This window comes from Gigantopelta aegis, chromosome 10, assembly GCF_016097555.1.
Source record: "Gigantopelta aegis isolate Gae_Host chromosome 10, Gae_host_genome, whole genome shotgun sequence".
Classification (NCBI taxonomy): Eukaryota; Metazoa; Mollusca; class Gastropoda; order Neomphalida; family Peltospiridae; genus Gigantopelta; species Gigantopelta aegis.
In genome coordinates, this window is record NC_054708.1 from 19,195,786 (window position 1) to 19,221,556 (window position 25,771).

Below are 25,771 nucleotides of genomic sequence, written 5' to 3' on the forward strand. Positions count from 1 at the left end.
TAGTGTGAGCTGATTAATGCATGTAAAATCTATGTACATGAGTATGTTTTTATTATTTTACTGATAGATAAAAATTAGAAATATCCAAAAATAACTGAATGCTGAAGGCAATCTGTCACGGGGATCCTATAATACCCGTAACTGAATAAAACACGATTATCCAAATATCTCTCTTAACTGTATATCTATTAGATCTCTCTGTATCGGGCAGTATATACCCGCGTGGCTCGTCTCTGGGTATGAACAGAGATAAGATCTTATGTAAAGTATATATAATATAGCACGTTTAGTTCACTAGAAAACACAACAAAAACACAATACACTTTGGAATCTGTATTAATCTACGCTGACAAATGTACTGCCGCAGTAGTTAATTAACAACAACAAATAGTAACAACCCAGAACTGATCACTTAATTAGTTAATCACTAGGTGTCTAGTTTATACAATATTCTAATCACTTCACCGTGACACAACACCCACACGTGTGATAATTGAGAAACGCTTCCAGGGGAACTTAATTAATAAAGGAATTACAACTCTATTCCTAACTGGTTAATTTTTAATTAACCCTTAACTACTCATACAGTAACCTTGTAATACAGAATTAATACTGGTACCTATCACAATAAAGACAATAACCTACAGATTACCTAGGTCCTCTAGGATGACTGGGTAAGCTTTATATAAATTAGAACAGTGAGCCTACAGTTTACTGCGTCAGATTACCGGCAGCACCGTCTAAATAATATTGGTATAATACAGTATTAAAATATTTAAAGTCACAACAATCACATCAAGGTTATACAACAGAGCAGAAATAATATATTTACCAGTCCGGACGGACAACGTTCCCCCTGGAAGCCTTCCTATGTTTCTCCCCGATATCTCTAAAACCCCAGCTATTTATTACAAAAGCCGAATATCGCCTGGGGTACAACGCGGTCCTCCCCCTATCAAGTGATATTTCCACAGCGACCAAGCCGACATATTTTTCTTAGATGGCCAGACTTGATGACGCCTAGTCGCCAAAATCACGGTCGTAAAAACCGCACTCGCGGAGGTATTACGTAACTACTGGCCACATGGCCTCCGCACCTGGGCTGGGTGTGTAATAGGCACAGCTCGACCACGGTCGCGCGGAGGTATTACGTAACAAAGTGCCCACCTGGGCTTAAGTGCATATTGAGACTGCACACGGCCCTCTAAAAAATTAATATCGCCACAGGCGAAAAGAAATAAGAGCATGTTCCGTCACACAATCGAACTACAGACAACATATTCGGTCTAGTCTTAAGACATTATAAGACAATAGTACTTTATATATATATATATATATATATATATATATATATATATATATATATATTCTATAATGTACCTTTAAACCAGATGTACTAGGATTTTATAACGGGGCGGGGTCCACAAACTTCTCAAAAGGCAAGTTTGAGATTGCCTAAGGTAAATGATCGGAGCTGCCAAAGCTGGCGAGATCTGTAGAGGGGTTAGTGGGCGTGATCCTCTGGATTTGTTTTAACATAAAGATGGCCAGGGCAATTTATGGTTATATTGTGGATGATAAAGTTAACGTTTGTTTTGTTTATTAACACCACTAGAGTACATTGATTAATTAATTAATCATCGGCTACTGGATGTCAAACATTTGGTAATTCTGACACATGGTCATCAAAGGAAACAGAGGGTTTTAAAAAACAAATTTATTATTAGTTCGTGTATGGATTTTGATACTCGTAGCGTGGTGTTTGAATTACATTCAAGAATAAGTTTTACTTTGTCAGAATCACGCATTGGAAAGGAAAGAAACCTTACATTACATACCGATATTTTAAACTACCCCTGGGTTTCTAAAGTATGGTAGGCAGTTCGGGACAAATGCTCTTTTGTATTAATTTTTCAGCAGACTCTTTAGCACGTACCAGTCATGGCGTACTGGCTTAGACGGGTCCACTAATTATAGCAATCGATCCTACATTCCGTCGGACCTCAGGCGAGCACTCATACCTCTCCCCTGGGACGAGACGTAGCCCAATGGTAAAGCGCACGCCTGGTGCGCGGTCGTTCTAGGCTCGATCCACGTCGGTGGGGCCTCCCTTTGGCCTATTTCTTGTTGATGCCAGTGCACCACGACTGGTATGTCAAACGTTTCCTTGCTACTGATGGAAACATGTAGCGGGCTTCCTCTCTAAGTCTATATCAGAATTACCAAATGTTGAACATCCAATAGTCGGTAATTTAATAAACCAATGTGCTCTAGTGGTGTCGTTAAAAAAATTAACTTCAACTAATAGAAAAATGTAGTGGGTTTCCTCTCTATGACTGAATGTCAGAATTACAAAATGTCCATCCAATAGCCGATAATTAATAAACCAATATGCTCTAGTGGTGTCATTAAACAAAACAAAATTAACTTTAACTAATGGGAAAATGTAGCGGGCTTCCTCTCTAAGTCTATGTCAGAATTACAAAATGTCTGACATCCAATAGCCGATGATTAATAAACCAATGTGCTCTAGAGGTGTCGTTAAAAAACCCAGACTTTTAACTTTTCATACCTTCCCTACACACATACTGACACACATGTATTTACGGTTCATCGTCGTTGTTGACCGCGGCTTCGACATCACGCGTAACACAAACGAGGATGACGTGGCCAACCACGGGTTTAGATTTCTGTTAGCAATCGCCTTTTAATGTGTGCCTTCCATATTGTGTTTACTAACGAGCTTTAATGGCCCAATTCACCATCTGAATCAATTTCCTTTGGGGAGACCGTGCTGTACTAAACTTAAACACAACTAATGAAGCTATTATTATTAGCGGGTTACCATCGGCGATAGACTATAGACACAGTTCAGTGAGCCGTTATCATATGTCACGGATTTCGGCTGTTGATTGATCAAACCGGTTCGTGTAATGTCAAACAAATGCAAATTCCACCATGCTTTCTAGTCACAAAGGCGACGAGATCGAGTGTCATGTCTGTAGTATGGTGGGTCAGGACTAGAGATTAATCTATGCAAAATATTGTCAGTTGTCATCGGCCTCGGTGGTGTCGTGGTTAAAGTTATCGGACACAAGACTGGTAGGTACCGAGTTCTAAGCCCGGTACCGGCTCCAATCCAAAGCGGGTTTTAACGATTCAGTGGGTAGGTGTAAGACCACTACACCCTCTTTTCTCTCACTAACCACTAACAACTAACCTACTGTCCTGGACAGATAGCCCAGATAGCTGAGGTGTGTGCCCAGGATAGCGTGCTTGAACCTTAATTGGATACAAGCACGGAAATAAGTTCAAATGAATGTCAGTTGTCGACAACCAAATGGTTGCTAACTACTGTGACTTTAAAATCATAAAACATTTTCTTAAATCTCACGCAAAAGACCTTTTACTGAATCCTTTTAGAGTTAATGCACATTAAACTAACATGTTAGTGATTAGTATAAAGGCTACAAGAAGAAACCTGCCATTCCTATCCGAAACTGGCTGACCAGGACAAGGACAAGGACAAGACTGTTTAACGTGCTGACTGACCAGGCGCGTCCCCAGTTATTTATACAGGGGAAGGAGTCTAGTCTGTGTCGAGCGAAGTTTATAGGGGGAGGGGGTCAAATCATGCTTCTCCGGAAAATATATTGAAGAAAAGGAAAATTTGCTTAAACAGAGGGGTGGCCTCACGTCTAAACCTATTGGGATATTCCACGATATACCGAGTAACCGTGGGTATAATTGACTTATAAATAAAATCAATAACTAGAAACTAGTAAATGAACCCAAAATAACGTGGACCATATGTCGTAACCCTCATATTTTGTTCCTGAGTATTGACACTGCTTCACAGTTGTCCATTTCGCATGTGCAAATATTCTAAACTTTTAAAAACAGAAACTGCAAGTTTCAACCGGAAGTGCTATAGCATGTTTTCAGAGGACACTGAACATTTAAGACAAGTACGTGTTGGATTAAATTCTTAAACCCAACCAAGAGTGAATGTAGATCTTATATAGAAATATGTAAACCCAGTACACTTTGACTCACCATCCATCTCTGTCCTGAAGAGACAGACCAACAAGCACATTCATACGTTTGTCTGTGGCAACGTACTTTGACTGAAATTGGATACAAACCCATGGTGCTCACCCTGCTCTCCGCCAGACAGGGACGGGACCGGGCCCCTAGCCTCGAAGGGGCCCACCTACAGCTATTGGTGGGAAACACCTATACAAATGATTGGAATAGAAGGATTCAAACACGAAAATAAATTGAACCGAAATGAAGATAAAAATACATAAAAATTAAAATAATAAATTAAACTGATATGAAAATCGTATATCGGCAACGGGCTTAATATTATTTTGGATACAGAACATGGGCCCATTTCACTAAACATCGTAAGTTTACGTCTGCTACTAACAGTGATATCGGTCGTGCGTTTACTCGTGTTTGGCATCAATTTTACGCAAACAATTACATTATTACGGAAGCTGGAGTATTTTAAAGACAAAAGAAAATTAAATATGTGTTCTTCTAACTATATTTGTTGAACTATAATAGTAATAAGAATTGTGATTTAGTCGTAGATTTACGTTTACGTGCAAAACTAGGCTTACGGTGTTTTGTTTTGTGTTTCTTAAGAGTCATGTTTTGCTAAATATTATTAAAACTATATGTGTATTTGTTTTAATGACACATACTAAATCATTAACTATCAACTATCCACGTGTCGTATCTACTTCTCAATACTTACTAATCATCAACTACGGGTCGTTATAACGAGCAGGTTCTCTCACTGCCAAACGACAGTCTTTGAATCTTCCACTCGTAATTTCCATATACGTAACATAAAGCAAATTCTAAGGAAAATATCCATTTCATCAACTCAATCGAACCCGCATTTAATATCATACATCAAAGAACCAGTTACGTACGTATTATTAATGATATTACAATGGAAGTCGTTTGATTGCCACGAAGCGTTAAATAAACAACATATTACATCGGAAGAAAAGCACACACACACACACACACACGTGCGCGCGCGTATATTGTAGACTAAATGAAATAATCGGTAGTGTGCGCAGAGATAAATGGATTTGCGTGCATGGATGGTTTCTGAAAATAAACACACATCAGATGTGATACTAAACGCGGCGGAACTAAGGATAAAGATTCCGTGTAATAATTGTTGTCATGCAACATCCGTGTATGCTTAGACGGACTATTGATTGAAATTATAGCCAACTCCTTGACAGATATGCTAGACAACTAAATTATACACACGCAGTTATGTTATGGAAAACACGAGAAGAAAATAATGATATTTTGCAAACATTATAACATAAATCCTAACGTTTTCAAAGTGTTAAGTATGCTGATGTAGATCGACGGAGACCAAAAAAGGAAATATTTAGGCTATGGGAGTAGAGATCTGTCGCAGACCAGTCTAAACATGTAACGGGTGACCTGTGAAGATTATGTGTCAGAATTATCGAATGTTTGACATTTGCAATAAGCGATTATTTAAGGGACTATCCTCAGGTTGCTTCAATCCCCCAGAACAACAAGCCAATTAAAGTTCAAGCACGTTGTCCTGGGCACACACCTCAGCTATCTGGACTGTCTGTCCAGGACAGTGAGTTAGTGGTTATTTGTTAGTGGTTAGTGATAGAGAAGAGGGTGTAGTGGTCTTACACCTATCCATTGAGTCGTTAAAACTCGCTCTGGGTGGGAGTCGGTACCGGGCTGCGAACCCTGTACCTACCAGCCTTATGTCCGATGGCCTAACCATGACACCACCGAGGCCGGTAAGTTATCAGTTAAACTAACTGAAATCAGATTCTAAGTTATTTCCCTTTGAGAGTATCCATTATTAGATTCAACCAAATCCAGTAACCAAACGAGCGCTGCTAAAAGCGTTCTAGCAGCCAAACAAGTGGCAACACCTTTAAAAAGGCTGTTGGTAATGAAATATCACCTGGACACGAACTGACATTGGCTCGTGTCAGATTAACTAACAGACATTCGACCCGGAGTGGCTGTAAGATCTATTTCCGTCAGTTTAGATTGAAACCGGAAGGAGCAGTTTAATTAAACTGTTTTTCTTCCGAACAGAGGAAACCGGAAATAACAGTTTAATCCAGTTGTTGGTCTTCCGTACAAGGGATGCAGGAAAGAACAGTTCAGTTGAAATGTTTTTCTTCCAAGCAAATTTGCCGGAAAGAGTAGTTTAATTCGTCTGTTTTCCTTCCCAACAAGGGAAGTCGGAAAGAACAGTTTAACTGAACTGTTTTCCTTTCGTACCAGAAAAAAATAGCAAAGATCAGTAAAATCCAAATGTTTGCGTCCAAATGTTTTCTTCAATGAACTGTTTTACATATTCGTGGATTTCCCAGTATCAGTTATGGGCTAATTTAGATAATAATTTTAATAAATTATCTAATTTTAGTATGTTGCCTTTGATTTGTTAACTATGTCACGAGTAAATTTGGTTTTCGTCATATCCACGCTGTCAGGGCCTTAGCATATTTTACAAAGACATCACAGTTTCCAAAATCGTACCATACCACTGTTAAAGAGGAGTGTAATATGTCAACTTTATACATTCTCTACTTTGTGCCTAAGGTTGCAAAAATTATAAGTAGGACGAAAAACTGGTTACCTTTTCAGATTAACTTTGGGTTACTTAAGATATTAAGTACCTAAATATATTTGAACAAAAAAGTCTAGAAAGAAAAAGTATCAAGTATTATTCACCGTTGCAAAAATTATACAAATCTATTAAGTGAATACAATAAAGCATTGGCCGTGAATCGTGGTGATACACGACACTGATGACGTATGCAGAACGTATACCATTTGCGTTGCAATGAGTTAGTTATATGGATAATTCGTTTGTCATTACCTTCTAAATGAGAAGCTGGGATATGACGTGATTGCGTGCAAATAATTTAAGAGCATAATAAAAGATTAAGCTATGGCATCTCGGGGTTTTTTCAAACAACGCCCATTAGGAACAAAACTACCCGTTTGGTCTGTGTTTGGTCGTCGGTAGTAGTCTTCTAGTGTTCTTTTATATAGTTAATGGAAGAGTTATGTCCAGTTCCTGCTCTTTTGAAAGGAACCATGAATAATTAATCAGTAATCAGGAATCGATGGTACCTCGTGTGACTAACAAATCTCGCAAGTCGACGGATACTTTTGGCAAACACCAAATATTTGTTCGAACGTGACTGTGTATGAACGTGCCAGTGTATAAATGGTGCGCGAATGTGTGTCAGGCATATCTACCTCCGTCACGTACCTGTCCAAATTGAATGACTGCAGTGAAATGATGGCCACAGATTTAATCGCTGTTAAGTGCTAATGTGTATGTTCTTTAACACCTCCGAGGCTATTGGCATTTGGTAGAATATGCTTTCATTTTAAGGTATCTCCATAGCACCATTGGACACGACTCCATGGTTGCCTTCAGTAGACCTGTTTTGTCGAGATTTGACCGATTCCTGTCCATCACATATGTTTTAACGTTAAGGAATAAAGGGAAAGGAATAATTGTTTATTGACACCTCAGCACATTAAACATTAGGCTATTTAGTTTTTAAGAACTAGTTATTTTGACACATGGCTTAAATTGTGAAAGAGAATAAACGCTACCGCCTCATAAGCTAACTTTACTGAATAACAGCAAGATAACGTGTGTGTGTATGTGTGTGTGTGTTTGTGTGTGTGTACGTGTGTACGTGTGTATGTATATATGTATCTCAGACGAGTGCTCTACCACAGAACTACATTCCGTCCTAAAGCAGCAAAATAGACAATCGATTGTTCGCGCGTATGCAAACATATCACTTTTCTGGTCAACATTTTAACCTCACCGAAACACCCACCCGTTCCAACAGCACCACACACTCGTTACGTCATCACCATACACTAACAATAGACTAAGAACAATAATCTGCCCCCACAGCTATGGGAAACCAGTGTTACCACAACGTGTGCATAATCACGTAGTACGACACGAGGACTTTCAACTAGAGTGACGGCGGAACGTAGCCCAGTGGTAAAGTACTCGCCTGATTTGCGGTCAGTCTAGGATCAATCCCCGTTAGTGGGCCCATTGAGCTAATTCTCGTTGCAGCCAGTGCACCACGACTGGCATGTCAAAGGCCGTGGTATGTGCAATCCTGTCTGTGGGGCGGTGCATATAAAAGATCCTTTGCTACTAATGGGAACAATTTAGCGGTTTCTATATGTCAAATTTATCTATTTACCAATAGCTGATAACTAAACAAATTAATATGCTCTAGTGGTGTTGTTAAATAAAAAAACTTTAATTTTAACTTTAAGACTTTATCAAAATTAGCAAATGTTTGACATCCAATAGCCGATTATTAAAAAAAAATGAATGTGCTCAAGAGGTGTCGTTAAACAAAACAAACTTATCTTTGTCTATAACAGTGGGTCTTCCACTTTGTAATCGTGCCTTCGTGATTCGTAAATCAATTTTAAACTTCCGACCACCTTTGCCTGACCCAATCAGCTGCGTTCCTAATCATTTTCGGACTGTACTGAACTGGACTTCATTTCCACTCAGGCACTCACTCCTAAACTGAGATTTACTTTCACAAGATACTGCTATTCAGACTCTCAACTAATCTGTCGCCCCCGCCTCACGCGCGGTGTGTGCCCGAATGGCGTGCTTGGACACATTGAATGCTTCATGTACTCAACGTGATTCATTTCCTGACCAAGAATGGTTGTTAGACCTGTGATTTCTGATCTAAGACAGTCAGCCGGTACAGTTCGGAGAACACAAACGACTCACAAGGGCGGGACGTAGCCCAGTGGGACAGCGTTCGCTCGATGCGCAGTCGGTGTGAGATCGATCCCCGTCGGTGGGCTCAATGGGCTATTTCTCGTTCCAGCCAGTGCATCACGACTGATATATCAAAGGCCGTGGTATGTACTACTGTGTCTGTGGGATGGTGCATATAAAAGATCCATTGCTGCTAATCGGAAAGAGTAGCCCATGAAGTGGCGACAGCGGGTTTCCTCTCTCAATATCTGTGTGGTCCTTAACCATATAACTGTAAATAAAATGTGTTGAATGCGTCGTTAAATAAAACATGTCTTTGTTTTTTACAAACGGCTCACACGTTCATAGTAACAAGAATAATTTACTGAACGTCATAGAGCAAGCTTGTAGAAACCGGGGGGGGGGGGGCGATGTCCCCTCCCCCTCCTCACTTGATGAGGACAAATGTACTTTTTTTTGTCCTACTCTATATAAATAAATAAAGTTAAGACCCCTTCCCACTTGAGATTGTTCCCATTCCTCTACTAGAGTGTGCCTCCTCCAGATATCGTTTCTACGGGCTTGTGCAAATAAAACAAAAGGAACATTTTAGGTGCGTTATTTTGTTTAATTGGTATTTGTCTGGAGAAATAACACCCTCCCGACGTGAAAGTGTGTCCACTGCCCAAATGAAATAAAAACGCTTGACTTTCGGGTCACAAATTAACCATGACATGCTATTGTTCGTCTGTTGTTTTAGAAACACATGGCGAGTACAACGTGACAATGTTTGTACCACATTATTTATTGCTTGTCGCTTGTATTACATAACAGGTAAATTCTGTGGTCGCATTTTTGGGGGTAAAAATGCACTGAAAACAACCATTGGGTCTGATTTTACTGGTCGCACTTCGTAGTAGCGGGAGTATTTTTACTACAAAATGAAACGGAAATATTCGGGTCTGTAAAAATATTGGTCTATATAGCGGGGTGGTCTTAGAACCAGGGTAGTCGTTTCACCGGGGTTTCACTGTGCATGCGTATATATAAAACACTGAACAGCTGCAGTTTATGTTTGTAATATTAAAACATTAAAACAAAACGACCATCAGAGTAAACACTGTATTAAAGACCACATGCGTGTAACTATATATTATTTAATTGAAAACCAGTTATAATCCAGAAAATCAAACTATTCGTCGAAGCGAGTCACTTGAGCTGGTTAGTAGCTGTTGCCTCCTATATCGTTTGACCGGCCTCGGTGGCGTCGTGGTTAGGCCATTGGTCTACAGGCTGGTAGGTACTGGGTTCGGGTCCCAGTCGAGGCATGGAATTTTAATCCAGATACCGACTCCAAACCCCGAGTGAGTGCTCCGCAAGGCTCAATGGGTAGGTGTAAACCACTTGCACCGACCAGTGATCCATAACTGGTTCAACAAAGGCCACGGTTTGTGCTATCCTGCCTGTGAGAAGCGCAAATAAAAGATCCCTTGCTGCTAATCGGAAAGAGTAGCCCATGTAGTGGCGACAGCGGGTTTCCTCTCTTCTTTCTTTCTTTCCTATATCGTTTACATATTTTGTACAGTGGTATAGCATAGCATAGTATAGTATAGTTTATTTGCTTTAAACCTTGCGGCTCATAGGCATAAAATATACAATGATACATAAACAGAAATATATACACGAGCGATTGTGTATTTGGAGGATGGATATTCAAATGAGTTGAGAACGTAAATAGGTTGCCTGTTTGAGATATTTACCAAGATTACAGAGTTCTTTTTTCTTTTGAACAGATAACTATTGTACAATTTTATACACCGATGGTTTGAACCAATAATAGTTCTTAATGTAACGAGATCGTAGATCTATATACAATGCACATATCAAAATAAAGTGATATTCATCTTCTATGTCATCCTTATTGCAAAATTTATATTTTCTTTCTCATCTTTCTATGCCATAATATCTCCCTTGTTCAATGAGCAGTTGATGGGAAGAAACACGAAATTTTGTAATTAGTGTTGTATAACCGTCAAGAATTGATATTCTAAGGTAATATTGTAAACAAAAAGTGTTTGTCATCTGTTTATATATATGACATTTAGGAGATTTGTCTGTTAAAGCATCTTTTTCTTGAATAAACTGATCAGTTAAGCTATTTTAAAACACCTTAAAAATAAAAGAACACTATCTACATGTTGACTAAACCAAACATCCACAATTTAAAACACTGGACATAAATGTCAAAAACATGTAGCTTCGTTTCCTTATTAAGACATAAACTATTACACTTTCTTAAAATATAATTCATACATTTTCTACCCTGTGAGGCATTGGTAAAGCGCTCGCTTGATGCGCGGTTGCTTTGGGATCGATCCCCGTTGACGGACACATTGGGCTATTTCTCGTTCCAGCCAGTGCACTACGACTGGTATATCAAATGCCGTGGTATGTGCTGTGGGATGGTGCATATAAAAGATCCCTTGCTACTAATGGAAAAAATGTAGCGGGTTTCCTCTCTAAAACTCCAATAGCCAATGATTAATAAATCAATGTGCTCTAGTAGTACCTACACCAATTTTGTCTACACCCATTTAGCCTAAACTCATTTTGGCTACACACCTCTTACTAAAAGTCTTGCAAAATGATAATTTTATCAGGAACTAAGAAATGGATGAATGGATGTGTGTGTGTGTGTGTGTGTGTGTGTGTGTGCGCGCGCGCGTGCGTGTGTATTCATTGACATTTTTGGTACTCGTACATATGTTTTAAAGAGCATGTAATGTGTTATAACACGAGTTTAGTAAGCTCAGTGTACACTGTATTACTTAATTAAATACAATCAATCAATGCAAGGTTCTTGACAGTAAACACATGGACTATCTCAATGTTAATTAAGTGTGTACGTTTTTGTAGTTTAAGTAAAACTGGAAAGTCACAAAGAGATTTGCTAGTGTCAAAATAATCATTTGTTAAACATAATTCAGCAGATGATCAGTCAGATGTTCCACGTTAAGTGTTTAACGCGATATTAACGCTTCGTATTGCTTTTAACAAAAAGAATAGACAAATCAACAAATTAAAAAAAAAAAAAAATTAAATTAATAAATAAATAAATAAAATAAAATAATAATTTTGCTTAAACTTTGGACACATCATCTTTAGTTTATTATAAATACAATGTAAAGCAATAAATAATGTAATAATTATTACAGTTGGGGTATATAATATTTATTTTTAATTATTAATATAATAATTAATAATTAAAAATATTAATATTAAAAATATTTGCATTTTTTATATATAAATATATATATAACCGACTCAACAACAGACCAAGTTTGTTGATGTTTTTAGATTAAAAATATCTTAGCTAATACAAAGTAAACTATGTTGTGTAACACTGACTTACCTGTTTGTTGCACGATACTGCCGTGTATCTTCAGAACGCTTTTATCAGCCAATTTGAGTCATTAAACGTCATTGCCATCTACAAGCCGAAGCCCACCTCGCGGAAAGATGCGCAAAGTTCAATACGTTTCCCATCACGGCATTGCCAGCTGATTGGTCTAAATGTCATTATATACTAGAAAGGAAGTCACTAAGAAGTCACGTGATTTGTTGGCTAGGGACGCTAAAAGCGTCGCTTCCGTTGTCTTTAGACAGGTTTTTGTAATTGCGTTTCAATGAGGGTTCGTATTGATTCATTGTCCGGCAGACGTTAGAACTTGGCGATGCATGGTCGTTATTCGCCGATTATTGATAAATGTTCGATTTTAGTTTTTCCCATTTTTATTTTAATACAAGAAAAAAAAATCGTGTGTGAGTTCTTTACAAGCTCATTGGCAGTTGGATGTATTGGAATGTGATTATTATCACTGAATATGGATGTATACTTAACGCACATCGCTAATGTCGCCCCGCTCTGCTCCACTGATGTTGCTGTTGGCTCTTGCAGAAAAATAAAGTTTGTTTTATGACATCTCAGCGCATTGTTTAATCAGCGGCTTGTGGAGTATCGTTCCAGCCAATGCACCACGACTGGTATATCACAGGCCGTGGTATGTGCTATCCTTTCTGTGGGATGGTGCATATAAAAGATCCCTTGCTACTAATGGAAAAATGTAGCGGATTTCCAGTCTAATACTGTATGTCAGAATTACCAGATGTTTGACATCCAGTAGCCTATTATTAATAGATCAATGTGTTCTTTCTTCTTTCTTTCTTTCTTTTTACTTATTTTCGTGCTTATATCCAATTAAGGTTCAAGCACGCTATCCTGGGCACATCTCAGCTATCTGGACTGTCTGTCCAGGACAGTGGGTTAGTTGTTAGTTGGTTAGTGAGAGAGAAGAGGGTGTAGTGGTCTTACACCTACCCATTCAGTCGTTAAAACTCGCTCTGGGTGGGATCCGGTATCGGGCTGCGAACCCTGTACCTACCAGCCTTATGTCCGATGGCTGAACCACGACACCACCGAGGCCGGTAATGTGTTCAAAGTGGTGTCGTTAAACAAAACAAACTTTAACTATTGGAGCATCTATCATATGTCATTAAAAATCAATGTGCTCTAGTGGCGTCGTTAAATAAAACAAACTTTACTTTACTATCATATGTCAATTATTACAGTTTGGCTACATCATTAGATAACAATCTCGCTGCTAACACACAGGTTACTCCTGAATAGCAGCACGTGCTTTTTAATATGCATTTCTTTCAGGCTGGATATCTCTTTACACATTGCGTCATTTTTGGTAGATAAGACAATACATTTAATTCCACGAGAATGATTCATGAAGGCATCTTGTCAGGGCTTAAATAATCATATTTATCTGCTTACCTTTGTTTGATACCCAGTAGCCCATGTGTATTTTTGTGCTGGGTGTAGTTACACATCCATTCATTGTTTACTTCTTCCGACTGTGATGTACAGACAAATCTGACTTTTGAACACCATAACAGTTTGTCATTTGGAAAAGCCTGAATAATTTGAAGGTCTGCCTTTTATCAGAATCCTTTGATACAGCCTCAGTAATTAGAAGGTCTACCTTTTTTTCATAATCCTTAGATATATCCTCAGTAATTAGAAGGTCTACCTTTTATCAGAATCCTTAGATATAGCCTCAGTAATTAGAAGGTCTACCTTTTATCAGAATCCTTAGATATAGCCTCAGTAATTGGAAGGTCTACCTTTTTTCAGAATCCTTAGATATAGCCTCAGTAATTGGAAGGTCTACCTTTTATCATAATCCTTAGATATAGCCTCAGTAATTGGAAGGTCTACCTTTTATCATAATCCTTAGATATAGCCTCAGTAATTGGAAGGTCTACCTTTTATCAGAATCCTTAGATATAGCCTCAGTAATTGGAAGGTCTACCTTTTATCAGAATCCTTAGATATAGCCTCAGTAATTGGAAGGTCTACCTTTTATCAGAATCCTTAGATATAGCCTCAGTAATTGGAAGGTCTACCTTTTATCAGAATCCTTAGATACAGCCTCAGTAATTAGAAGGTCTACCTTTTATCAGAATCCTTTGATACAGCCTCAGTAATTAGAAGGTCTACCTTTTATCAGAATCCTTAGATACAGCCTCAGTAATTAGAAGGTCTACCTTTTTTCAGAATCCTTTGATACAGCCTCAGTAATTAGAAGGTCTACCTTTTTTCAGAATCCCTAGTCTGTCTTAAATCAATATGCTCTAGTGGTGTTGTTAAACAAAAGAAACTTCTTCTTCTGAAGGTCTGCCCTTTTTTTTTTTACAATCCTTTATAATCTGAATAATTTGAAGGTCTACTTGTTTTAGAATCCATGCATGTGTCTAAAATTAACCAAACAGTGCATCGTTTAATAAAGTATTAATCTTGACTCACATTAAAGATACTTTTTTTCTTTAAAGATTGAAACACTCTTAATATACCACAGGCCCGTAGCCAGGATTTTTAAGGGGGGGGGGGGGAGCGTTTAGGCTTATGGTGAGGCACGAAGTGCCTTTCACGAGGGCGTGAAGCGATGACGAATATTGAAAAAAAAAAGTCACCGGTGGGGGGGGGGGGGGGGGGGGGGGAGTCCCTGACACCCCATTGGCTACGGGCCTGTACCATTTGGTGACAATGGCAATAAATTCGCTGAAGTGGATATTTGTTAATGTGATCACATGTACACATTATCCTGAAACATTATGATAAAGGTATTAATTGGCTACAAAAAAAGGATTTAAAAAAAAAAAAACTAACATTTTTATTTGAATCATGACTTAAATGTTTGTTTTGTTTAACGACACCACAAGAAGTCATTAATTTATTAATCATCGGCTATTGGATGTCAAACATTTGGTAATTTTGACGTATAGTCTTAGAGAGGGTGCCCGCTACATTTTGCCATTAGTTGCAAGAGATAGTTTATATGTACCATTTCACAGACAGGATAACACATACCACGGCCTTTGATATATCACTAGAGCGCATTGAATATTAATCATCAGCTACTGGATGTCAAACATTTGGTGATTTTGACATGTAGTCTTAGAGAGGAAACCCGCTACATTTTGTCATTAGTTGCAAGGGATCTTTTATTGCAATTGCCCCCTGAGAATCTCACTTTTTTTTTCTTTTTTCTTTTTTCTTTTTTTACTCCAGAAAATAGCATACATATCTCAGGATTTAATTTGTATAGTGTTTCATTTGTTGATAAAAAGTAGTGCCCCCTCCCCCCCCCCCCCCCCCCCCCCCCCCGGATTTTGATTAGGGTGCGGCCCTGGTGTGGGACAAATATTATTAAAATATCCATGTTTGTCCAACCCAGCAGACTTTGGTTAAATACGAAATAACTGTGTTGAATGACAGGTGAAGTGGTATTTTGACTCCCGTAGAATATTGACCCCCGGTCACTTTTCTACGGCAAAAGTGTCAGTTTTCTATAGTTGAAAATGTACTCCCTACTGAAAACCCCTTTAGTATTGCGACTCCCCACACGTTTCAAACTGACCCCTGTAGAATAATGACTCCGTCTGAAAACCACAGAAAACCTTCTTATTGTGATTTCAGTTTGTGTTTAAGTTATTCAGCTTAGTTTAAGGTTAATTGTAAAGGTGGCCTCTATGATCAAGTGACTATAAACAGTTCAAAATAGATGCATATATAATGCATGAAGAAACATGCCTGATCTGATTATTATAGGCAAGTGGTTGTTAGATGAGGCTCCAAAAATGTATCCACCCTTTTTCTTGCCAATACGGGAAACCAACAGGAGAGACAGAAAATGATTTAAACTCGTGGGATTATCTACTTTGATGGCAGGTTTTGATTAGGGACCATACAAGAAGTACGTACATACAAACTCTTGGATTTGTTGCCACCACCACCCTCGCCAATCTCCTTCATGTACATTTGATCATTGCGCTCCTCAACCATGCACGGACATACATCGTTCCTCCATGCTGAAAAGTAATTTGGATACAACTAGGAGCTTGGATTGGTTATAATTTTACACCCATTATATATTTTGAGACATTCACGAAATAACAAGAGTTTTTGTGGGTTTTTTTTTTTAACTTGATATTTGATTGGGATTTAAAAGCCCATCTCTTTGCGTTTATATAGAGAGTATCTAGTTTAAATGTGAACGATATTGTGACACGTTGGCCTAAAGCATCAAATTTAGCACAATTGTACTTTAGGACCATACAATTGATTTTAGATTTTGGAGGTGAAGGTCAAAGGTCAAATTTAGACAATGTTTAGAAAAGCAGTTTTAAAGCACTAAACTGGACACAATAGTACTTTAAGATGACAGAATATATGAGATGGAGTTGACCACTTTTTAAGATCAAGGTTGGTCCAAGGTCAAGGTAAAATTATTTTTATGTCGCAATTGCTGCCAAAGCATAAATTGACATTTCTCACTTATGCCAAGAAGTGATTGGACTTTAATGATAATATATTTCATTTATAATAAATTCTTGTTAACTAGAACATAGCACTATTAATTGAATCCAAAATAGCCACCAAAACGTTCTCCCCCACCCCGTTATGAAGACCAATATTTTAAAGACCGTTTTATAGTAAAAATACTACGGTATTAAGACCACCCCGATACTACGGATTACGACCAGTAAAGTCAAATCCAATAGTCGTTTTCAGTTCATTTTATTTTTACCCAAAAAATGCAACCACATAATTGACCTGTTATGTAGCACAAGCGACAAACAATAATTGTCTAGTTGTTCACGCCATGGTGTTAACATTAATGTGTTTCCCAAACAATAGACTTATGTTTATGTAGCTTAAAAGACAGGTATTTTGGTACCAGCAAACAATTGGTCTATAAGTTAGCACGTCATGGTTAATTTGTCGAATCATGGGAACGGGACCCAAAGGTCACGCGTTTTTTTATTACCTTTGGGCAGTGGACACCCTATCACGTCGAGAGGGTGTTATTTATCCAGACAGTTGCTAATATCCATTTTGTGATAATTAAGAGGTTTGACACTTAATTATTCTTGGAGTTCAATGCAAATGCCAACACACCGTCATCACCTATTTATTTTATCATATCTGTTGAGACATTGCTGAGGATATTACGGTTATATGGCGTCAGGCATATGGTTAAGGCACACACAGATTTTGAGAGGAAACCCGCTGTCGCCACTACATGGGCTACTCTTTCCGATTAGCAGCAAGGGATCTTTTATTTGCGCTTCCCACAGGCAGAATAGCACAAACCATGGCCTTTGTTGAACCAGTTATGGATCACTGGTCGGTGCAAGTGGCTTACACGTACCCACTGAGCCTTGTGGAGCACTCACTCAGGGTTTAAAAATCCCATGCCTCAACTGGGATCCGAACCCAGTACCTACCAGCCTGTAGACCGATGGACTAACCACGACGCCACCGAGGCCGGTTCGGGAAGGAGGGTTGTATGTAAAATTAACCGTCATTAATTACCAACAATCATCTTGCTAAGATGAACATTTACCCGTCTCAGATAAGATTTCACAATGTTTAGTTGTGGGATACTCAACCAAAATGCAGATAATTAGTATACTCTCTGAAATAAATTTAACATGGCTAGAAGTGAAAAGTTTACTATTTCAAGCAAGAAACTAAATTTATGACACTAGTACCTATAACAAAAGAAGCGATTATAACTGTTAAAATTCTAGATTACAGGAGTGTTTAACCATTTGATGAAACAGTACTTTAATCATACAAAGTATGGAGTGTCCAAATTAACCCTAAAACTATAACCAAGTTAAGAATCATAGTAATTCCCATGGATGTAGGTGTAGGAAAATGACCCCCGAGGCTGTAACTATGCTAAGGTAAAAGTGTGTTCTCTACTATTAAGTTAGTATTCTACATAAAAAGGTGACCGGTGGTCAGCATTCTACGGGGGTCAAAATACCACGTTATTTGGGGTGACGTGGTATTTTGACCCCCGGTCATAATTCTACAGTAAAAGTCATTTTGTTTAACGACAAAGGAGTCAGTATTCTTCATATAAAAGTGACCGGGAGTCAGTATTCTACGGGGGTCAAAATACCACGTTACACCGGTACAGCTACAACATGACGATCAGACGTGGTGTTTGTGGGCAGTTTCGCGGGAAAGGTTGCTTGGAATAAAATGTTCATAACTGTAAAATTTAAAGCTCTATTCTACTGAAATTTTATATGTGTGAATGGTATAGCAACCTACAAACCAAATTTTATTGCAATAACTTGATTTTTCATCAAGTAGTGAATATTTATAAATCAAAATAACACATTTACGAGTCTCATTTGCATTTTTGCATTATTCCATCAATATTTTAATAATAATGTAATGTGAAATAGATACTTTTATTTTTATTTATTTGAATACTAGACTACTGGTAAACATTTTTTTACCAACCATATCAAAACTGGATGTTGTGTTATACATTTACAGTATTTTAAAGAACTAACCCTGTTTTTCGTTAAAACATTTTTGAAGATGTCCTGTTATGAACATTGACCTATAAATTTTACAATAATTATTTTTGTATTACTATAATCACAATAGACACCTACAGTTGTAACAAGAAAAAAAATCGATGTAACTTTGTTATTTACTTTTAGATAATTATTGTAACATAGAGCCTAAGAATTTCCGTTAAAAAATGTCCCCTCCTAAACATGCTTACATGTATGATTTAAATTCATTTAAAATTAACTATTAATTCACTGATGCAGTGGTAATTTTATGTCACAATGTTCAAGTTCCGGAAAGGACATTTTACAACATGTTAAAGCTGAGCAGATTTGATATTGACATGTCTGGGTGTTGCTATGTACATGTGACTTGTATGGAAGTCTGAGACATTTGTTGACAATCTGCAGGTGTTAGTGCATGGGCGTACATAGGGGGGGTTCGATGGGTTCGTCCGAACCCCCCTGAAATCGCTTTTTTTAATAATTTAATATATCTGACATTGATATCTGACATTATTATATTTACTCAACATAGAAATATATGCCCAATATCTCTGCAATCTATTTTGGAACCCCCCTTTTCAAAACCTATGTACGCCCATGTAGTGGGTTTGACTGAGAGATGTCAGCTTTGTTTATTATTCTGTCACACTTGGAAAGTTGTGCAGTGATCAATTTTGGTTCTTTATTCTGCCATGCATATAAATACAGTCAAACTGTGTTAAACATTCACCATAAGGAGGACATGTATTAACTTGGCCTTTTAACATAGGTGGTTGTTTAATACAGGTGGCTGCTTAATGCAGGTCAGTTCATATTATTACAGAATCTGATGGGTTTTTTTAAGAATGCTGTTTACTATGACGAGGGTTATTACATTGGACGAATAACCAATACACAATCAGGGCTTCTACAATGTTTATCAAATCCACTAGCCATGGGATCAGTGATTTGTAAAAATGTACTAGCCACAATTAAAAATCACTAGCCCTACTTTACTTTAAGTTAATATAATTTTACTAAATAATAGTAATAATCGGATATAACACCTAAAGAGGGAGATAGAGCTCAAAAACACTAACATTGGGAGATGGGATGGGGGCAGGATATTCATATTTACAAAATAGACTTAACTGCAACATTTGACCAGAAATAATTCACTAGCCGTCGGGCATGGCAATAGTAGTTATTTACTAGCCCAACATTGAATATCACTAGCCATGGGAGTGGGGCTTCCATAATCTAGAAGCCCTGACAATGCAAGTGTAAAGTGCTTGAAGGTGATCATATTTGTATGAAATTCCTTCATGAGTGTAAAGTGACATCAACATTTAAATGGCCACGGACAGGGTCCTCCCAGACTGTCGGAGTGGAGTGCTTAGAAAGTTGTTTCATCTTTCTTGGGCCTTTAACGGTTGAAGGATATGAGCCTTTTATTCTGCCACAGTTGCAGGACGTAAAATCCAAATATTACAAAATAAAGCTGGCAAATAAGGACATTACAAGGTAAGTAGATTGTGTGTCTTGTATGCAGCAGTGTACATATGAATGACAGGTAATCTTTCAATGTTAATTATCTAATTACACCATTACATGCAGATTCATATCAAATATTATTTCCTAATACAATTATGAATTAAATTACGAAATTGCCATTTTCACACTGCATTGTTTGAAAGCTTATATTACTGCTAATACTAATGCAATCAACATTATTTTTAACTAGTATTCTAAAAAACATATTGAAATTTCTTTTCTAATTCATTTATAGACATTCTGTTTGAAGATTAGTATTTAATGGTTTCTGTTTAACATAAATCATTTTTAAATAGAAGAATATTGCTAAAATATTGCCAAAAATCATCAGAAAACTTAAAATCCTTGGCCTTATTAATGAAAATATAGTTACTCTTAACAGTTTCCTATTTAAATAAACACCTCAGTTTATCTTTAGAAATGTATCACATAAAAGCTTATGATTATGCTGTACCTATGTGTCCTCATATGTTTTATGCTGTGCATGTAATCATATCACTGATTATTTTATAAACCGTAACAGCTGTAGGTCCAATTTTTTATAAAAAATTTCACTAGTCATATTGCTTTTTAAAAATATTGTTTTTTTTTATAGAATGCTGCATAGTTAATTTGTGGGTCCACTGAGACTCTTTATGCAACCTTTCCCGTGAAATTGCCCTTGTACAGACTGAACAAAGCGTAAGAGATACCGCATATTAATACATGCACAGATATTGTTATTCAACACACGCTGCTGCATATGTAATGAGCATACTGAAAACAACAGTTGCAAGTTTACATACACGTTTACAAGTTCGTTTATTGCCGTAAGTTTTATAGATCATAAGCATACGTAATAAATAAATGTCTTTAAACACTATGTACAATATAATGATGGGAAGTCACTGGACTCGCTGATGTAGTGAATAAGCCATCGGGCATAAGGCTGGCAACTGACAAAAAACACAATATAAATATAACTATGTAATCTAAAGCGAAATTAAATCAAGTCATTTCTTAAAATATTTGCATGATAGTTTTCAAAATTGTTGAGCTCTTTAATATTTTCAGTAGTTAGTAGCTGGATTAGCTTATTCATTTCAACTTATTTTAGTACTTATATCCAATTAAGGTTAAAAACATTAGGGCTGTAATAATATGCTTAGTAAATTTTTGTCTTAGATCACTGTATCCGAGACATTGGCGTATAAAGTGGAATTCATCTTCTATTTTACAAACTGTACATATTCTTTCATCCAGGGGCGGAAACTAGACCAGTAGTAACGAGATCGGCTGAGGTGCGTTTGTTCTGGATTGATCTATTTCTCGTTTCAGCCAGTGCATCGCGACTAGTATATCAAAGGCCGTGGTATATGCTTCCCTGTCTGTGGGATGGTGCATATAAAGTTTGTTTTGGTTAACAACACCACTAGAGCACATTGATTTATTAATCATCGGCTGTTGGGTGTCAAAATTTTGGTTGGTACATATAAAAGATCCCTTGCTAGGAAAAATGAAGAGGGTTCCTCTCTAATACTATATATTAAAATTACCAAATGTTCGATGTGCAATAGCCGATGATGAATACATTAATCTGCTCTAGTGGTGTCGTTAAACAAAACAAGCTTTAACTTTATATCTGTGAACATTCAGCATGTTCATGTCCAAAAGATATTCATCACACTTATGCTGGACACAAGATTTCATTTCATTTCGTTTGAGCTTATTTTCGTGCTTATATCGAATTAAGGTTCAAGTACGCTTTCCTGGGAACACACCTCAGCTATCTGAACTGTCTGTCTAAGACAGTGGGTTAGTTGTTAGTGGTTAATGAAAGAGAAGAGGGTGTAGTGATCTGATACCTACCCACTGAGGCTGCGAACCCTGTACCTACCAGCATTGTGTCCAATTACTTAACCACGACAACACCGAGGCCGGTGTGGACACAACTTCCAACAAGGCGAGGTATCGTCGCTTAGGACAGAGGTATTGGGCGTGTCCGAAAACCTGGGTGGGAGGAGTCTGCGTCACGAACTTTTACATTCAGAGAAACGGAATTTGGACTTCCGGTCTAAATGAGCGTTTATTCGCGACGCACTCGCCAGCCTTTCATGAACAATCAAATCACTTAGGCAGACGAACTTAGAGTATTTTTGTAAAAGGATTATTTAATTGTGAAATAGACTCACGACGGTTCTGTGATCAAATCAATAACCATTGATCAGTTTCTGAATTAAGTAGGAGTGTGAAACTGTATCTTTGTGAATGACTCCCCAAGCAGGCCAATATGTCACGCACAGTCGCCGTGTCTGTGACGTGTAATAGCCATGGCAACGTGACGCGATTTCTACAGTTGCAAATGACATATGACAAGGTGTGAGCTTGTGAATGGATTTGTGGATATATGAATTATGGTAATAAAACCCAAAGTGAAAAACAATGATCGCATCTTTAAAACAAATCCATTTCCCCTAGCGTGTCCAAGAGTGTGAAAACAGCGACAGCACAATATTATGTTTCTGTTACAATATAGTCTCTAAATGATATCCTTGTTTGTCATTCAGTGCTCCATAACTGGTGTAACAAAGGCCGTGGTATGTACTATCCTGTCTGTGTGATGGTGCATATAAAAGATATCTTGCTGCTAATCGAAGAAGAGTGGCCCATGAAGTGCCGACAGCGGGTTTCCTCTCTCAATATCTGTGTGGTCCTTAACCATATGTTTGACGCCATATAACCATAATTAAATGTGTTGTGTGCGTCGTTAAATAAAACATTTCCTTCCTTTCTTGTTTGTCATTCAGTTAAAGTTAAATCTGTTTGGTTTAAAGACTCCACTGGAGCACACTGGTATATTAACTTGTATTAACTATTGGTTATTCAACGTCAAACATTTGATTATTCTGATATATAATCTTAGAGGAAACCCTTTATTAGACTTCTCAACAAAATTAAATTAGATCGCACAAATACGAAGATAGCCATTTATTTATGTCTGATAAAACTCTACACAAAGCAAAGTGTAGGTGCATTGCATACAGTCCGCTACTAATTACTATGGGAATGGGAACTCTATTAGTTAGGTTCAGGCATGACCACCCCGGACTTAGCCTCTGACTTCGCCAGTGACAAATTCTGGGGGGCGGGGGGGGGGGGGGGGGAGAGTGTAAGTTTGAGGAGGGCGGAATTTTGAAAAAAAATAGTAATGTTGAATATAATCATGTCTGGTCCAAATTAAAGCCAAACAAAAAGAATAGACTGCTCTTCCAAAATTTGAAGGTGATTTGAGCAATTTGGACGGGCTGCCAAAGTAAAGTGCGACTTATTATAAAATACCACAACAACACACTGATATTACTGTAATTATCAAAATCAATTAATTATTGCGCTATCTGAAATTGATATGATTCTGAGTTATTTGTCTCTTTAAGATAAATGCGTTTGAAATTTCAGTTTCATTGTACTGTACTCTTTATAATTCTAAAAACACGGTAGAGAGTAGATGCTCTACTCATCAAATGATTTAGTAACACGATACAACCATATTGTTTCAATATCATAACACACACACACACACACACACACACATATATATATATATACACATACACACACATACATACATACATACATACATACACACACACATACATACACTGTGTGTGTGTGTGTGTGTATATATATATATATATATATATATATATATATATATATATATATATATATATATATATATATATATATATATATATATATATATATATATATATATATATATAATCACTAAAAAATTTAGTTACAATCATGTTATCATGTCGCAAATTTCAATGGTACAAATATGGGCGGATGCAGATTTTGTTTTCAGGGAAGGGACCAATGTTGCACAAAAAAAACCCAGCCTAAGCCGACAAAGATATTACATGACCCTCACTTAACACAAATTACTTGCATTCACTTGCTACAGACTGGATGTTTGGGGCACTTAGAAATTCGAAGGAGGTACATAGCATCTGCATTTGTAGCTGGATCCACGCCTGAAAAAAGATGTATTTGTTGCATATACCTAACCAGTGTCTCACACATGGTAATCAAAGGCCATGGTATGTATTGTCCTGATGTGGGAAAGTGCGTATAAAAAATCTCTTGCTGCGAATAGAAAAATGTAGTGGGGTTTCTCTAAGACTATAAAAGAAAACCAAATGTTTGTCATCCAATGACTGATGATAATAAATCAATGTGCTCTAGTTGTGTTGTTAAACTTTTAAAGTTGTTAAACTAAACTTTTTGTTTGTTGTATATATGACAGTTCTGTCGGAATCGAATCAAAGTGGTCTTTCAGCTAAAAAAGGCACTGCGAATGAATAAGTTTTCAAATGACCGAAACATTTAATTTTATAATAGTCCAGAATGCTCCAAAAAGTTGGGTTCGTGGAGCCTTTGTGATATTTTGTAATCGTGAGGTGTATTAATCAGTAGTTTATTATAAACATCTCTAATATCAGACTACTCAATACTTAAAAAACAGTAAAGTCTATTAATAAAAGTACTGAAGAAGATCAACTCCAGGCCATTCACGTATGTCGAGTAGAGCTTCAAGAGCGTGTAGAAACGGTATTATGAAATGCGTTCACAAAGGTGGATTAAAAAGTCCTCCAAGCAAGTAAGTGTGCTTGACGAGTGAACAATGACGTTGTTAAATGGCGTGAAACGATTACACGGTGTTTGAAAACGACGGCAAAAACATGGGAGTGACATGTTGGAACATGAAGTCTAACTCTCAGGAATACAATATAAACCAAATTGGTCAATACCACCTTGAAAGGCAACTGCTCATTTATACCGATACAATGTAGTTTTGTAGAGGTTAACTCATCGGCTTTAAGATTAATAGATATTGAGTTCGCATCCCGGTATCAGCGCCTTCCTAGAATGAGGTTTAACGGCCCAATGGAGAGGTGTAAGGTAACTTCGAATCCAGGACATTTGCCCCCCAGGACATTTGCCCCCCAGTCCAAAAATGGATAGGTGGACATTTGCCCCCCCCCCTCCCAGTCGAAATGATGGCTAGGACATTTGCCCCCCCCAGTAGAAATGTTGGCTAGGACATTTGCCCACCAGTAGAAATGTTGGCTAGGACATTTGCCCCCCAGTATAAAAATTGGTTTAAGTTCTTAATTAACATTGAGCTTTACAGCTCATCTGTTTACAAACATAAAACATAACATACATAAAATACAGGAGAACAGGCTCTGATAAACAAGAAAACATACGTCACATAAAACAAACGGCAAATACATTAAGATAACATTTTCTTAATTTATCTGCTTGAAATAAATATATTCCAAAATTACATAGCTGATTAAACTTCTGTATGTTATATAGTTGCAATAGCTTAAAATATGATGGTTTCTTCCAATAATAAAGTTCTGTTATGTTCTTCTTCTGAACATATTGTGGAAATATATCAATTAATGATCAAAGTGCACAGAT

General features: G+C 37.4%; 1 protein-coding gene across 1 annotated transcript in view; it reads right to left on the reverse strand.

The window, feature by feature from the left end:
- The window catches only part of LOC121384107 (synaptic vesicular amine transporter-like), an 83,583-nt gene extending 71,229 nt beyond the window's left edge, over positions 1-12,354 (reverse strand). Inside the window, exon 1 of the mRNA XM_041514341.1 lies at positions 12,225-12,354. The gene's annotated coding sequence lies outside the window, so the exon portion shown is untranslated. The remainder of the gene's footprint in view (positions 1-12,224) is intronic.
- Positions 12,355-25,771: the final 13,417 nt, after the last annotated feature.